The sequence below is a fragment of the Marmota monax genome, unplaced genomic scaffold (assembly GCF_021218885.2).
Source record: "Marmota monax isolate L192 unplaced genomic scaffold, Marmota_monax_Labrador192_F-V1.1 WCK01_AAM20220418_F8-fsc00136, whole genome shotgun sequence".
Lineage (NCBI taxonomy): Eukaryota > Metazoa > Chordata > Mammalia > Rodentia > Sciuridae > Marmota > Marmota monax.
In genome coordinates, this window is record NW_026693905.1 from 172539 (window position 1) to 189106 (window position 16568).

The following is a 16568-nucleotide window of genomic DNA, read 5'->3' on the forward strand; positions in this document are numbered from 1 at the left end:
GGCTAAAAGCATGCAATGGAGGAAGGATAGCATCTTCAACAAATGGTGCTGGGAAAACTGGAAATCCATATGCAACAAAATGAAACTGAATCCCTTTCTCTCGCTATGCACAAAAGTTAATTCAAAATGGATCAAGGAGCTTGATATCAAATCAGAGACACGCCGTCTGATAGAAGAAAAAGTTGGCTACGATCTACATACTGTGGGGTCGGGCTCCAAATTCCTCAATAGGACACCCATAGCACAAAAGTTAATAACTAGAATCAACAAATGGGACTTACTCAAACTAAATAGTTTTTTCTCAGCAAAAGATACAATAAGAGAGGTAAATAGAGAGCCTACATCCTGGGAACAAATCTTTACTCCTCACACTTCAGATAGAGCCCTAATATCCAGAGTATACAAAGAACTCAAAAAATTAGACAATAAGAGAACAAACAACCCAATCAACAAATGGGCCAAGGACCTGAACAGACACTTCTCAGAGGAGGACATACAGTCAATCAACAAGTACATGAAAAAATGCTCAACATCTCTAGCTGTCAGAGAAATGCAAATCAAAACCACCCTAAGATACCATCTCACTCCAGTAAGATTGGCAGCCATTAGGAAGTCAAACAACAACAGGTGCTGGTGAGGATGTGGGGAAAAGGGTACACTTGTACATTGCTGGTGGGACTGCAGATTGGTGCAGCCAATTTGGAAAGCAGTATGGAGATTTCTTGGAAAGCTGGGAATGCAGCCACCATTTGACCCAGCTATTCCCCTTCTTGGTCTATTCCCTAAAGACCTAAAAAGAGCATGCTACAGGGACACTGCTACATCGATGTTCATAGCAGCACAATTCACAATAGCAAGACTGTGGAACCAACCTAGATGCCCTTCAATAGACGAATGGATAAAAAAAATGTGGCATTTATACACAATGGAGTATTACTCTGCATTAAAAAATGACAAAATCATAGAATTTGCATGGAAATGGATGGCATTAGAGCAGATTATGCTAAGTGAAGCTAGCCAATCCCTAAAAAACAAATGCCAAATGTCTTCTTTGATATAAGGAGAGTAACTAAGATCAGAGTAGGGACGAAGAGCAGGAGAAGAAGATTAACATTTAACAGGGATGAGAGGTGGGAGGGAAAGGGAGAGAGAAGGGAAATTGCATGGAAATGGAAGGAGACCCTCAGGGTTATACAGTGGAGGGGGTAGAGAGAGAGGAGGGGAGGGGAGGGGAGAGGTGGGGAGGGGGGAGGGTGGAGGATGGGAAAGGCAGCGGAGCACAACAGACACTAGTATGGCAATATGTAAATCAATGGATGTGTAACTGATGTGATTCTGCAATCTGTGTATGGGGTGAAGGTGGGAGTTCATAACCCACTTGAATCAAAGTGTGGAATATGATATGTCAAGAAATTTGTAATATTTTGAACAACCAACAATAAAAAATTAAAAAAAAAATTTATGTAATCATGGGAATGTGAACATTATCCATCCCATATGTTAAAACAAACTATACATATCTACATATGTGTGTGTATACGTATGTATATTAGAAGAGAGCAAGAGAATGAAAGAAGGAACCCCACTAGCATAAGCATTTAGGATAATACCTATCTGGTAATACAAATATAATATTTCTATGTCATGAAAACTTCTTAAGTATTTGAATTATATTTTTGAGACACCTAAAGCAAGTGACCATTTCATGTTAGTCAAATTCCCTAATTCACTGATCCCTGCTAGGGAAGCATTTTGGCAAAGTAGTCATTAAAATAGATTGCATTTTCCCTTGCGAAATGGACAGACCATAGAGTATTAAGTTTCTGTTTGAAGTTGAAAAACAGTTTAGCAGTGTCATAGTTTGCTAATAGTTCCCTCTCTAAGTAATACAGCTTCTTAAAATTATATTGCACTTTCAGACTGTCAGCACCTTCAGAAAGTACATATTAGGAAAAATGCATAAAAGCACAATTTATAATTCTATTTATCAATAAGCAGGGTCAAAGAGTATTACTCTATATTGAGAATCATGTATAAAAAATGTGGCACAGGTGCTCAAATTCTCTGATGGACCATTTCTTGTTAGCTTCACTTGGCCATAATTCTCACAGATTGACTAGCTGTTTTTCTTCTATCTATAGATCATTTCAAAGAGGTCATATTTTATTGATAAATCATTTTATCCTATTTAAATAGCATAACTATCTCAAGTTTCTATTTTAGATGAGTATAGCTTCTATGGCATTTTGTCTTTGCTTTGTTACTTTGAACATACACTTGTGTACCCCATTATTTTATCACTCTGCATTATCATTTAACATATCACCTCCTGTGACCTCTTTAACCACCATAATCTTAGCTCTTTAGGAGTTGGAGTTCATAGACTTTAACTTGCTACTAAATGACCAGAATTTAACTTGCCCATTCACTACACATTTCCAGATTTTGCTAACAGGTAGCAAAGTTTCAGTGTGACACTCATTTCAGGTTCTCTAGGCAGTTAATGGACTTTTCTGTTATGGTTGGCACCCTCCTGCCAGTGCTGGACCTGCTGCCATTATTGATGCCTCAAAACTCTGCAGTCCATTCTCTTCAATATCTCCTTCACACCTCCCCTCTACTTTTCTGTTCTTTCTCAATTTTCTTGCTGGTCCTCCATTAATCTGGCTTTGAGAAAAAGTCCGTGTATTTCCTTCCTTACTGTTGAATCAAACAAGCACCTGTCATCATTTGCAGTGTTCCCATGTCTAATTTTGAGCATCACTGAGGATGTTGGGTCAAGCCATCTTTTGGGCATCCGCTTTTCCACACGTTGGTTCTTATACTTGCTTTGGCATGCACAAAAACTGGCTTCTAGAACTCAAGAATTTGCAAGGCAAGTTCCAGTGTTCAATCCCTTTACAAAAGCCTAGAAAACTCACCTATATAAGTTAACCCAGCAGATTTCCCTTCACATTTCTTCTTTTATTTTAAATTTATTTTTATTCTGATTTGTTATATATGATGGAAGGATGCATTACAATTCATATTACACATACAGAGCACAAGTTTTCATTATCTCTGGTTGTATACAAAGTATATTCACACCATTCATACCTTCATACATGTATTTAGGGTAATATCCATTTCATTCCACCATCTTTTTTACCCCCAAACCTCCTTCCTTTGCCTCCCACTCCTTTGTCCTATCTAGAGTTCCTCTAATCCTCCCCAACCCCAGTATGAATCAGCCTCCTTATAACAGAGAAGACATTCAGATTACTCAGCATTGCTGATTAATATTCCATTGTGTATTAATATTGTCAAAATGACCATACTACCAAAAGCACTATATAGATCTAATGCAATTACAATCAAAATCCCAATGACATTCCTCATGGGAAATAGAAAAAGCAGTCATGAAATTTATCTGGAAAAATAATAAGAGACCCAGAATAGCTAAAGCAATACCTACCAAGAAGAGTGAAGCAGGTAGCATCAGTATACCAGACTCTAAACTGTACTACAGAGCAATAGTAACAAAAACAGCATGGTATTGGCACCAAAATACTGGTAGACCAATGGTACAGAATAGAGGATACAGAGACAAACCCACATAATTATAGTTATCTTATTTATCTGTATTCATTGGAGAAAAGATAACCTCTTCAAGAAATGGTGCTGAGAAAACTGGAAATCCATATGCAACAAAATGAAATTAAACCCCAATCTCTCACCATGCACAAAATTCAAAGTGGATCAAGGACCTAGGAATTAAACTAGAGACCCTGTGCCTATTAGAAGAAAAAGTAGGCCCAAATCTTTATCAACTTAGATTAGGCCCTGACTTCCTTAATAAGACTCCTATAGAGCAAGAATTAAAATCAAGAATCAATAAATGGGATGGATTTAAACTAAAAAGCTTCTCAGCAAGAGAAACAATTAGTGAGGTGAATAGAGAGTCTACATCCTGGGAGCAAATTTTTACCATTCCCACATCAGATAGAGCACTAATCTCTAGGATATATAAAGAACTCAAAAAGCTAAACACCAAAAAATCAAATAGCCCAATCAATAAATGGGCCAAGGAACTGAACAAACACCTCTCAGAAGATGATATACAATCAATTAACAAATATATGAAAAAAATGTTCAACATCTCTAGCAATTAGAGAAATGCAAATCAAAACTACTATAAGATTTTATCTCACTCAGAATGGCATGTATCAAAACACAAAAAACAATGAGTGTTGGTGAGGATGGGGGAGGAAAGGCACACTCATACATTGCTGGTGGGACTGCCAATTAATATAGCCAATATGGAAAGCAGTATGGAGATTCCTTGGAACACTGGGAATGGAACCACCATTTGACCCAGCTATCCCACTCCTCGTTCTCTACCCAAAGGACTTAAAAACAGCATACTTCAGGGACACAGCCACATCAATATTTATAGCAGCACAATTCACAATAGCTAAACTGTGGAACCAACCTTGATGCCCTTCAGTAGATGAATGGATAAAGAAAATGTGGTATAGATACACAATGGAATATTACTCCCTTCACATGTCTATGGTTAGAACTGCATAGTTGGGTCAATTCTGCAACTGTTTTCAGGGGAAGGGAATGGAGTTGCCACAACTGGCATATACTACACAAGTTTCATCTCCATGAGTTGGGGAGAGCCTGAGCTTGCTCTGAAACACATGGACACAGACTCCTGTGCAGAATCAAGGTCCTGTTAACAAGAAAAATCCAGGGATGGGTTTGGCTATAGGGTAGGCCACAGTCACATCTGCTACAGAATTGAAGGGCTTTGATTGTCCATGTGTGAACTGGGCCCCAGTCACTGAGATCTATCCAAATGGCCTTTGGTTGAGCCAAAACTGTCATAGTGTCCTTTTGATTTTTGTAGCACTTGTTGATGTAATGCTCACTGACACTTAGCACATCTGACCTTTTAGAGTCAATTGTCCTCTCATGTCTATGCTCTGCTTCCCGACATGGATGCCAGATGGATATTTTGGAGGGTGGAAATAAAAGAAAAGGACTATTTGTGGACTAAGTGTATATCCATGCTTCCAATCTCAGTTGCACTTCTGCATACAGAGCAAAGATGGGTCCTGAGCACTGGAAAAAGTTTTTGGTTAGTCTTGCCTTCTCTTAAGCCAGAGTCTGCAGAGTACCAACTGTGGCTGTGTGGGGCCCATAGACATGCTACTTCAATATTAGAACATTTTTTATGTTGAATAATTATTAATATTAAGAAATACAAAAAAAATTCTGATTTCCCATTTCTTCTGAAAAATCTGTTGCTATGATACTGTATCCACATTCTTCAAGGCAGTGATTGGCTTGTGCTGCCCAGTGCTGTCCTTTTTAGAATGGAGTCTGTGTTCTTCTGTCCTCCATGGTGCTGCCAAGCCTGAGTTCTTACACTAAAGGCATTTCATTCATTTAAGGTATCCATTGTGCCTCTGTAATATTTACATATGAGACCATTCTGTGTATTTCTATCATGTTAACTCTTAAAAAGAATCTCCCACTCACACTTTGGGTTGCTTTCAGTGTCTCTAAATAATATTTCCTGCCTCCTTAGCAGAATTTTGCTTAATTACATACATGGAAATTCCGTATGTCTACTATTATACCCTTTATCTTGCCATACTTCAGGTAATGGCGTCACCACTTGCTTGCATGAGGTTGATCAAAAAACATTTTTGTGGGAGAATGAATGATGCATCTGTTCCCCCTCACCCCCACAAATATGTCAATGTCCTACTCTCTGAAACCTTTGACTATCTTATATAGCAAAAGAAGATTTTGCAGATATGATTTAGTTAAGGATTTTAGGCTGAGGAGATTATGCTGTATTACCCAATTGGGCCTAATGTAATCTTGAAGGCCTTTTTATGAAGAGGAGATCAGATTAGGAAAAGCTGATGGGGTTATGAGTTAATGATTGCCAAGGCATCCTTTCTAAGTGGTGGGAGGCAAGGATTGTTCTCCAGAAGGAATCAACTCCCCTGACTTTTAATGTCGCTTAGACAAATTCAAGACTTCTGACCTCCAGAACTGTAAGATAATAAAGTTGTGCTGTTTTGAGTCATCATATTTGCAGTAACTTGTCACAGCTGCAATAAGAAAATTAATACAACTTCCTTCTCTATCTTCACTTATAAAATCTCCTTCTTTGTGAAATACCTCTGGATTACCAAAACACTGCACAGTCTTTCACTGATCCTTTATAATTGTATGTCTTTGTTCCCCCTCTGGGTTGCAAGCTCATTGAGAATAGGCCCTTTGTTATTTAATGTGTTTTTTTGTAGGACTTATTAAGTGTTTGATCACAGTTAGTAGTGAAGAAATATATGTTGGATAAAGAAAAAAGGGATAGAATGGAATACTAGGGATATTGCCAAAATGGCCATGAGGAACAATTGTAGGTAAATCTACTAGGATGCTTAAATAATGAAAGAATAAATACATATCTTGGTATCTTGGCAATCAGTAGATCTAGATGAGTTGCATTAGTCTGATGTCCATCAGATGACAAAAGCCACCTCTGGTTTTCTTCTTGCAGGAAAGGAGAGAAGCAGAGAGCAGGTGGAACTCCATTAAAATGGGAAGAGCAGACTTCCCATTACCTCTTCAGCTTGGGTGTGGTATGGATCATGGAAAGTCTGCATTGCATCTTGGAGCACTAAGAGTGGCAATTTCACTCACTGAGTTTTAAATTCTACTTTTACTGAGGGCTCCTACCAGATGGTGGGGATTATAGAATTCTAAAGTCATTTTTCCTTGTAGGACCTCTGGTCTAGAATGCTACTCCAGTCTAGAAATTGTAGATTCCTTCAGCAAATAAGGTCAATATAATTTCTCTTTATTTTTGTGACACCCATTAGACTAGGTTACAGCTGTCTACATGGACAAAGTGCTATTTCAGTGCAACTTAGACATTGGCATCCAGGCAGAAAGTCTCCAGGGAAGGTTACACATTTGCATAATGTCACCGAAGGTTTGTGTTTCTGTATTAACTGACAGCAATGGGCAATGACAGGATGCCAGGCAGCTGTGTTGATGACAGAGCCTCTGAAAATAGAATGCATGTTCTTTCAAGATGACATCAGCCTTCGGTTATGGGAAGATGGGAGGGCATCCAAAGGAAGGGGAGACAGGAAAGGTGGGAAAGTGTTGCCCAGGGTTGGGAAGGTCAAGCGTAACATTTGATCATTGAATGAAGGAGGAAAGGAAATGTTTTACTTATACTAAATTTTAAATAACAGAATGTGAAACTTGGCACAAATGGCTTAAGAATCTTATTTAACTAAAGGGTTGATGGAAATAGACAAAAAAAAGATTAGAATTAGAATTCAACTTATATTATTACTGCTATTTTCCCATTCTGCCTAGTTGGTCACAAGCTAAATCTTGTTTTCTCATCGAGTAACCCAGTGAAATATGTTCTTGTTCTTTGTCCTTGTATTGGCTCACAAGAGCCAGCTCTGTTTATCCTTCTTGCCCAACCTAATGAAGAACTCAGCATTTGGTCCAATCCTATGAACGACTCTACTTGGTGTGTGAATGAATACCTTGGAATGTGAAGTACATACTACTTGGTACTTCACAGAGGATGTGATTGGTATATATGTGTGGGGGTGGGGGTGGTAATTACATTACACAAATTTCCAGCTCTGTCTCAGTAGCTACTATGATATTTATATTCTCAAACTCACTTCAACAAAGGGTCTTCTGATTAACAGGACCTGCTAATTTCAGGAAGCAGAGAGTGATTACCTTTGGTTATTTGGGCATCCCTTTAGAATTGCCGCTAACATTAAGTGGTTCATTGTCTTAGGTTGAATTCCGCAAATGCACACTCTGAGGTGAAGACTCAAGTGCAGGCAATTTATTTAAGGTGTTCCTATGAGAACCTGGAAAAGGAGTGAGGGAAGCAGAATGCAAAAGGGAGAGAGGCGAGCAAAGGTATCTGTAGGTGAAGTCCTAGACTTGACTTGATAGTACAGGGGGTATAAATTGCATATCAAAGTTTGTGACTTGAGAAATGAAAACTGGGCCTCCATGCTCTGGCATTGTCAATTTTGGTCACGTGTGCAACCAGAGGGTTAGAAACCTTCATATACTTGAGGCTTTTGATATGAATAGACACAGGGCTCCAGTCACCTGAGGGCAGTTCCTCAAAGAGGTACTTCTGTGGACCCTGAAAGGCAAGTGCATAATAAATCTAAGGTGGAGAGACATGAAGTATCAGAAAGAAGGATCCAAGAGGAACTTGGATGAACTTTGACAGAGCCTGCTACACTTATCAAGTATTCTTTCCAAATAGTGAGTGATGGCAGCATCTCCCCTTCCATTTTACTTTTATTTCTCTTCATCAAAAGATTTTCCTGCCCCTGTAGATTGGATATCATAAAGACATAAGACAAAATGTTAGAGCAGAAGGAGGAGGGAGCAAAGAAGGGAAATAGGTAAAACTATGGCATGAAATAAGCAATAGTAATAGCTTGTTGCATACATATATGAATGAATCATAAATAATTTCATACGCACACATACATATTGCAATAAATTTCACACACATATATATTTTTATATATGTATATGTGTGTATATATATATATATATATATATATATATATATATATATGTAACTAATTGAATATAAATAGATAAAGAAGTAAAAGGAAGATCAATAGAAGATAGGAAACAGAATAGAATGCAGAGAGGGAGGAAGGAAGGAAAAAGTGTGAGGGAGGGAATTGAAATAAAATTCCTTGCGTGTATTTTCTTGTCAAATGTTCTCAAATGCCATGTATAATTATGATGCTCTAAAAAGTAAATTAAAAATTTAAAAAGAAATAAAAAAATATTTTTCCTGCTCCTAATTATTTAAATGGTTATTAATTAAGGCACACTGTTTTTTTTTTAATAGTGTCAAGAATGGAAGGTTATACAGGTCAAAATTTGCCATCTGTATATAAGCTCTTTATACTTTTTTTTTTTTCTCTATGGTGCTAAGGATCACATCCAGGGCCTGCCATACGCTAGGCAAGTGCTCTGTCACTGAGCCACAACCCAGCCCAAGCCCTTTGTATACTTGACTCTGTTTGAGTACTTTGTTTAAACTGATTCACTGGATTCTGATCCTTTACCCCAAGTGACTTAGTTTTGTTATTTCTCTGCATGTGTGTTTCTAGTTAATATCCAGTCTCACCGCTTTTGGAGTGGCGACTTGTCCAAGTGTTTTTGTTCCGTGATCTATGTTTTAACCCTGTTTTGCATTACTGACCTTCATTCCCACCTTGCAAAAGATAACATTGATGATAATAATAAAAATTACAACTACTATTTATTGAGTGCATCTCTGTGCAGGCAATTTAGAGATAAGGTTTTACATTGGTCTGAATATTGGGCATTATTATCTTCCTTATGTGGATGAGAAAACTGAGGCTAAGTAGGGTAAACAAACTTGCCAGTATCTCTTCCCTCTTTTTAAGATGCTACATTGAGCTTATTGTATCTAAAAACTTTACTTTTTCCCCTTTTATTTCTCCACTTCTGAGTGACTAGATTTTGAATATTACAAAATTGGGGGAAATTAAAGGCAAATACATGTCTATTTCCTTCAAGGTCACTAGATGGTTTTCTTCTTTAGTGAGGCCTCCTGGTGAATGAAAATTCATTCTTCAATCCCTATGTGTAGACTGTTAACTAACAGCAAGAGAGATAGCTGTTCTTTTTGCAGCCTAATGTTTTTTTGAATTGATAGTTTCTGTCCTCATTAGAGGCTCTTAGCATATCAAAAAGGTGTTTTAAAAATCGCTCTGCGAATCCAAAGAGCAAACCCAAGCACATTTTGATGTGTTCATAATGAGCTTGCCACTTCAGTTAATAAACAGGCTGTAGCACTATGAACAGAAGTGCCCCCCAAATGGGCTACATAGATCAGTTTAGTGATGTCAAAGGCCCCAGGGAGCTCAGCATCTTTCTGATATTATGGCTCCTATGATCCCACTGAGCAGTACAAGCAGAGATGTGGTCCACACTGGGACCAGTCTAGGCTGCCACCTTTATTTTCTAAAAGTGTATATTATACCATTTTTAGGTCACTTTTTATTTTCTTTCAAAATCAAATTGGGATTTGTCATCTGTTTCCCAAGGTAGGAATTTCATTTACTACCATCTTATGATGATCTGGATATCTATTGATGTTGTGTTAACACACTATGTTCAATTTAGTGGTACATGTAAGAAAACATTTTATTATATCTCACAATTTTGTGGGTGAGGGCTTCTAGAAGAGCTCAGTTAGGGGACTGTTTTACACTGTGAGGTGTCAGTTAGGGTCACTCGGTCTTCTATTAAAGTCTGGAGTTTGGGACTAAGAACTCAGTAGATGGATTGAAGTGCAGAATGAACTCAATTGAAGAAAGAGTAAGTTAGAAGATCAATTTGAAGAACTCTTCATGAAAGCATCAGAGATGGATTTTAAAAAATGGACAGAGGAGAGAAAAATTAAGAGATATGAAGGGCTCAGTTAGAAACGTCAGTTCTCTTTAATACCCAGAATGGGGAAAAATGGAATGGAGAAAATTTCGAAGTAAATAATGATAAATACAAGTTCAACATATAAAAATCAATAGCATTCTTGGGCAAGAAATAACAAAACTAGAAAATACAAGAACATAAGATACTTTCTTAGTAGCAACAGAAACTATAAATCTTCAGGAATAAACCCAACAGAAAATGTAAGATCTTAAGTAGAAAAAATTCTTAAAATTATTAGTTAATTAAAAAAAAGACTTAAATGAGCCAAGGGAGACATATATTCAAGAATAAGATCACCTAACATAAAAAAGACTCAACTTCTCCCCCAAAGTAATCTTGAATTTAATTCTGTTGATATTAGAAATCCTAGAGAATTCTTTCATGAAATTTTTTAAAAAATTGTTTTCTAAAATTTATATGAAAAAATATGTATAAATTTATATGGAAAATACAGATACAAATTTATATGGAAAAATATTTTTGTTTCTAAAGAACAAAAATAGGAGATGCATCATATCAATCCTTAGGATTTATTACAGAGAAGCAAAAACAATATAGACCCGGCATTAGAGAAGGGAGACCACCAAGGAACAGTATGAAAGGCCTAGATCTGCAGACGTTTGGGAACTTCGCAGATGTGACCATGGCAGTACAAATCAGTAGGTATAGGGTGGATTCTAAGTAGAAATTGGAGAAATTATTCCTCTATGAAGAGAAAAATTAAAAATTTGGTTACAAATTAATATCATGCAGCTCTCAGATGAGTTAAAGACTTAAAGGTTAAAGATAAAGTTCAAGTAAAATAAACATGGAAACATCTTTATGATCTTGCATTTTGTGAAAGGATATTTTTTTTTAAATCAGATTTCCAAAGTATAGTCCATTAGGTAAAAAACTTCATCCGTTTGCCTTTTACCACAAATGGGTTTTTTTTTTCTGTTTAATAAAGTTTATCATAATCAAGTTAAGATATGGTATCTAAAATATCAGAAAGAATGGAAATACAGACTGAACTCAATTGTCTAAAATATAAGAAATAATTGCAATGTCTAAAATATAAGAAAAGATTAAATTTCTACAATACAGAGAAAATATCCAAATTAACAAGTAAAAGGAAGGACAACGAATAGGAAATTAGGTAAAGACAATACATATGTGATTTAGAGAAGGGGAAACCAAATGGTTAGTAAGTACATAAAGAGATATTCAAAAGAAATGCAAATTGAATTTGTGATTATCATTAATTTTGCCAAATATAAAAAATGAGAAAGTCATATTGAGGAGGTGGAAATTGTGGGAAGGAAATTCTCATGCACAGTCATTTGGGGGCTATCCTAGCAGTGCTCAGTGACATCAAATATGGATGTATATTGGACCCTACTAGCCTATCCATTGTTTAAGAAACTCCCACAAGGACCATACAAGGAGATATGCTGGACGAATCTCACAGCATCCTTTTTGTTGGGCAAGACTTGATAATGACCATCTCTAGGGGAGCTGGCATTTAGCTCTGCTATGACCACAATACTTCACTGATATCAGGATTAACCGACTACATCAACAAATGACAATATGGCTAGAATAGAGAACAGTATAAAGTATTTTAAAAATGAGATTTCAATTCAATATCATGAATGAAATGTTATATAACCTCCAAACATATTTCAAGAATGCATACTTATCTACATACACATAAGTAGGGTATAGGAGAGAAATTTTGAAAGATAACAAAATGGGTGACTAAATATAGGGGAAGGGGAAAGGGAGTGGGGCCAGGGAGGCAAAAAAGGGTAATGAAATAAAATTAAGAAGTGCAGAAACTAGTGACAGTGGTGTGCTGAGCATCTCATTAGTGGGGGAGCTGGCATTTAGCTCTGCTATTAGTGCCAAATGAGTGGGCAGAGAAACGAGGAAAGGAGAGCAAAAGAGAGAGTGGAGAAAGGTCTTGGGAGGAGGGAGGCAGAGTCACAGGAATGCAGTGACCCCCAGAGCAGGTCTCCAGCTTTCAATTCCCTAAACTTCCTGTCATCCTTTCACCTGTTCATTGATTCAATCAGCAGAAAACTTCCCATCAACATTGTCAATGAGAATAATCAGGATGGCAACGACTGGTAGTAGTGTTGATAGAAATAGCAGATATCAAAAATAAAAAAAAAAAAACAGGAAGTAAATGCATTGCACTTTTTATTAAAGTCTCAAGAACTGTCATATAATTCTTTTGACTGCATTCCAACTTCTAGGAAGAGAAAGCTACTTTTGAATTTTCTTTTCCCTACAGTCATAGGCAAAAGAATCATTTTTTTTGAAAAAATAATCATCGCTTTTAATATAAATGTTAATGCAATCACAGACACTAGGAACCAAGCAGGTTTGTCTTCCCTCATCACCCCTCACCACCAGTTACAGACCTGTCTCACTAGAAATCAGCAAGCGACTTGAGTGAAAAACCACACCTAGTCTGTGTTTTCTATGAGTGACTCTGCTGTCACCTTGCATTTGAAAACATGGATGTGACTAACATGTGCCCAAGCCACTTGTGATGAAAGCCCATTGACAACTCTCAGGAAATCTTAGGTGGTAGATTTCTTTCTGGATAGCATATAGAAGCAGAAAATCAGTTAGTGATGCATGTGATTTTCAAAAAAAAAAAAAAAACATGATTTTTTAGATTATCAGAAATTCTTGTGGCAATTGTTTGGTATCAAATTCTAGACTCTGGGAACTGGGTGGTAGCTCAGTGGTAGATCACTTGCCTTGTGTGCCTGAGGCACTGGGTTCGAAACTCGGTACCACATAAAAATAAAGAAAGATATTGTGTCCATCTAAATAAAAAATTATTTTTTAAAAATTTCTAGACTCTAAGGAAATCATACCAAAATAGAAGAAAGTGAGAATTCTAGTCATATTTACTTATTTCATGAAATGATAGTGAAGGGAATTTTGTTGTGCTCCTGAAATATATTCCTTTTGGGGATTATTACACACAAAGAGGGAGGTTTGGGATTAAGAGAAGATAGCCAAAAGCATGTAATGTACCTCCTGCCTTCAGGCTCAACAGTCTTCTACCACCTACTCTCACCTCTGCCTTGACAGTACTTTGAAAAGGCATTGAGATCTGTAGTTTTCTTACTGTGACAAATAACAGAGAACTGAATTCCATAAAGAAAACAAATATACAAGTAATACAATTATTCTGCCTGAAAAGCATCCCTCAATGTGTTCTTGGGTATTTGTGTCTTTTCACAATGTGAAATAACGCTAAAAACACATCTTCAATTGTTTCCAAAGACTGTGTATCTGAAATGATCATCTATTTACTACTTAAAAACCCTGGCAGCAGATTTTTGATTTCTGAAAAATAAATATTTATCCATACATACAAACATAAATATACATACACAAAACAGTTTGTAATAGTTCATATTTATATGTGTGTATATACATAAACATACATATATACATACTTACATTAAAGAGTTTGTAACTTAGATTTTGTGTATTTACTTTTCTATATGTACACACGCACAATTATACAGTATACACATGTTTTGTACATGTTTAAATGTCAACTATTGAAAAGTGACCCAAGCCCATTTGGTCCATCAAAAATCCTTTTTTGGAGGCTCTCTGGAGTATCTAGTAGGTAGAGAGGTGTGAGGGTTATAATTGTCCATGTGCCTGGGCTGGACTTCACTAGTGCCTCCTGCCTACATCCCATCAGTTTGGTAGTTTAAACTCTTAAAGGTGTCTTTTTTGATGGATAAATTATATGGCTACCCTGCTTTAGTCTCCTCCCCTTCAATCTCCTTACCAGGGAATATTTTACATTGAAAAAAGGCTAAGACCCAATTTTGTGATATATAAAAGATTAGATTAGCAAGAAGGCACAAAAAACACCCTCGCCACTTGTTCTGGAAGGGCCGGGTCTTTGTTGTCACAGGCCTTCTGGCAGCACCCTGTCTAAAGGTCTGATGTAGCCATAAGCCTAAATTTTGAGAGATCTCTTTAAGAAAAAAATAAATAATACAAGGTTCCAAATACAAAACTGGAGATAAAAATGAATATTCATTTAAAAAGAGAAGAGAAAGCATAACAAATCAAACTCTGCAGAGCTGACAGATCCCATAAACAACACAAAACTCAGACGGATAATATAACATCCTGGCTTATCACTATAATAGTTTTTTTCCCCAATAATTTTCTTTTTTGCTCAATATTCTTTGGCCATTTCTTCATATAATGACAAATTATAAATTACTTGCTTTTATTTCACTGTGTCACCAGTACTTAACTTATTGGTTTACTTAATTTTTTTTCTTAGCTATTCTAGTACTTATAATACAGAATCTACTTTCAAATGTTACACAACTTGATATTTAAAAGCTAAGGCTCTATAAGAGTGTTTATTCATTTCTCCTGTTCATTTGCTATTGTTGATATCATTACATTTCTTCATCTGTTATAAATCCCCATGTTACTATTATAAAAAACTATTATCTTGTAATTATTTTATTCTGTCTTCTTATAACTCCCATGTTATTATTATAATGAGATAATAATACTCTTATTGTCTTAAAATTATTTTTAATAAATTAAAATATTAAAAATATAAGCCATACATCATCCACATATTAGCTTTGTGTAGGTGTCTTCATTTCTTGGTGCAGATTTTAGTTTCATGGATTATCTTGTAACTGGAATCAGGATCACTTCAGAAAGCATTTATATCTGTACAGGTCTGGCAGTGATAATTCTGTCTGGTTTTTGTCTTTATTTTTTCTTCATTTCTGAAAGTTTTTTCATTGGATTTGGAATTTGAGATATATATATTTTTAATGTCATTCTACTATTTTAGGATTGAATTTCTACTGAGAAGTCCACATAATTCTCATTTTGCTTTCCTTTAAATAAAGCATCTTTTTTTCTTCTGGTTGCTTTTAAGATTGTCTTCTTATCATTGGTTTTCAGCAGTTTGATTATGATGTGACTGGAATTAGTTGAGCACATTGGATCTCTGTTTATAGCTCTCATTAAACTTGAAAAATTGGGGCTATTATTTATTCAATCTACCTTCCTCCACCCTTAGTAAATAAGTGCTAGCTTATTTTGTTCAGGATTTTGTCCCTTCTATGACTCAGTTTAGATATTTTCTTTTGTGATATCTTCAAGTAGTATCTGACCTAATGTTAAGCAAAGAAACAAAATTTGTCATTTTTGACTCTGTACTTTTCATTTCTACAAGTTCTATTTAGGTCTTTTCTGTGGGTTCCATTTCTTTGTTTTATTCATGTTTTCTGTTGCATCTTACTGTTACCTTTACTTTAGATTAATATTTTTTTTTTCTTGGTTATGGGTTGTAGTTTTCTCCTTTCCAAATCTTTGAAACTTTTGACGGAATGCTAGACACCATCAAGAATCCAGATTTTGGGATGAAGATGCACCTCAATGGAAGAGAAGTTTGCCTAGCATGGGTGAGGCTGGGGTTCCATCCCAGCACTGATTGAAAAAAAAAAGAAAAGAAAAGAAAAGAAAAGAAAAAATGAATCAAGATTTTTGTTTTCTTTTTAAAAAGGAATTTTTAATTTTTATCAGATAGTTGAGATAATGCCATACTTTTGAGGCTTGCTCTTTGTCTTTCTTCATGTGGGTCTTAAGCATCCTTTCCTGTAGACCTAGGTTAGCCCTATCGCTAAGGTGTGACCCTCATGGGGTCTCCATTGAATGTCCTTGTGTCCTTAATGAAATCTCTACAATATTGGGTTGGAACTTGGACATCTCCCAGCTCTGGGTGAGCACTGGGAATTATCTAGCCTGCAGTTGTCTTGAAATGTTACTGACTCAGACACTCCAATGTAGATTTCCCAAGCTCTTTTGCATAACTCTCTAGTTTCTGCTTACAAATTTCATTTGTCTCCATGAACCCTGTTCTTTGTCTCTTCTGGTCAGCAGGATCACAGTGGTTTGCTTGGATTTTCTCCATTCCAGTGCTACTGCCTGGAACGAATGCTTCTGTGAAGAAA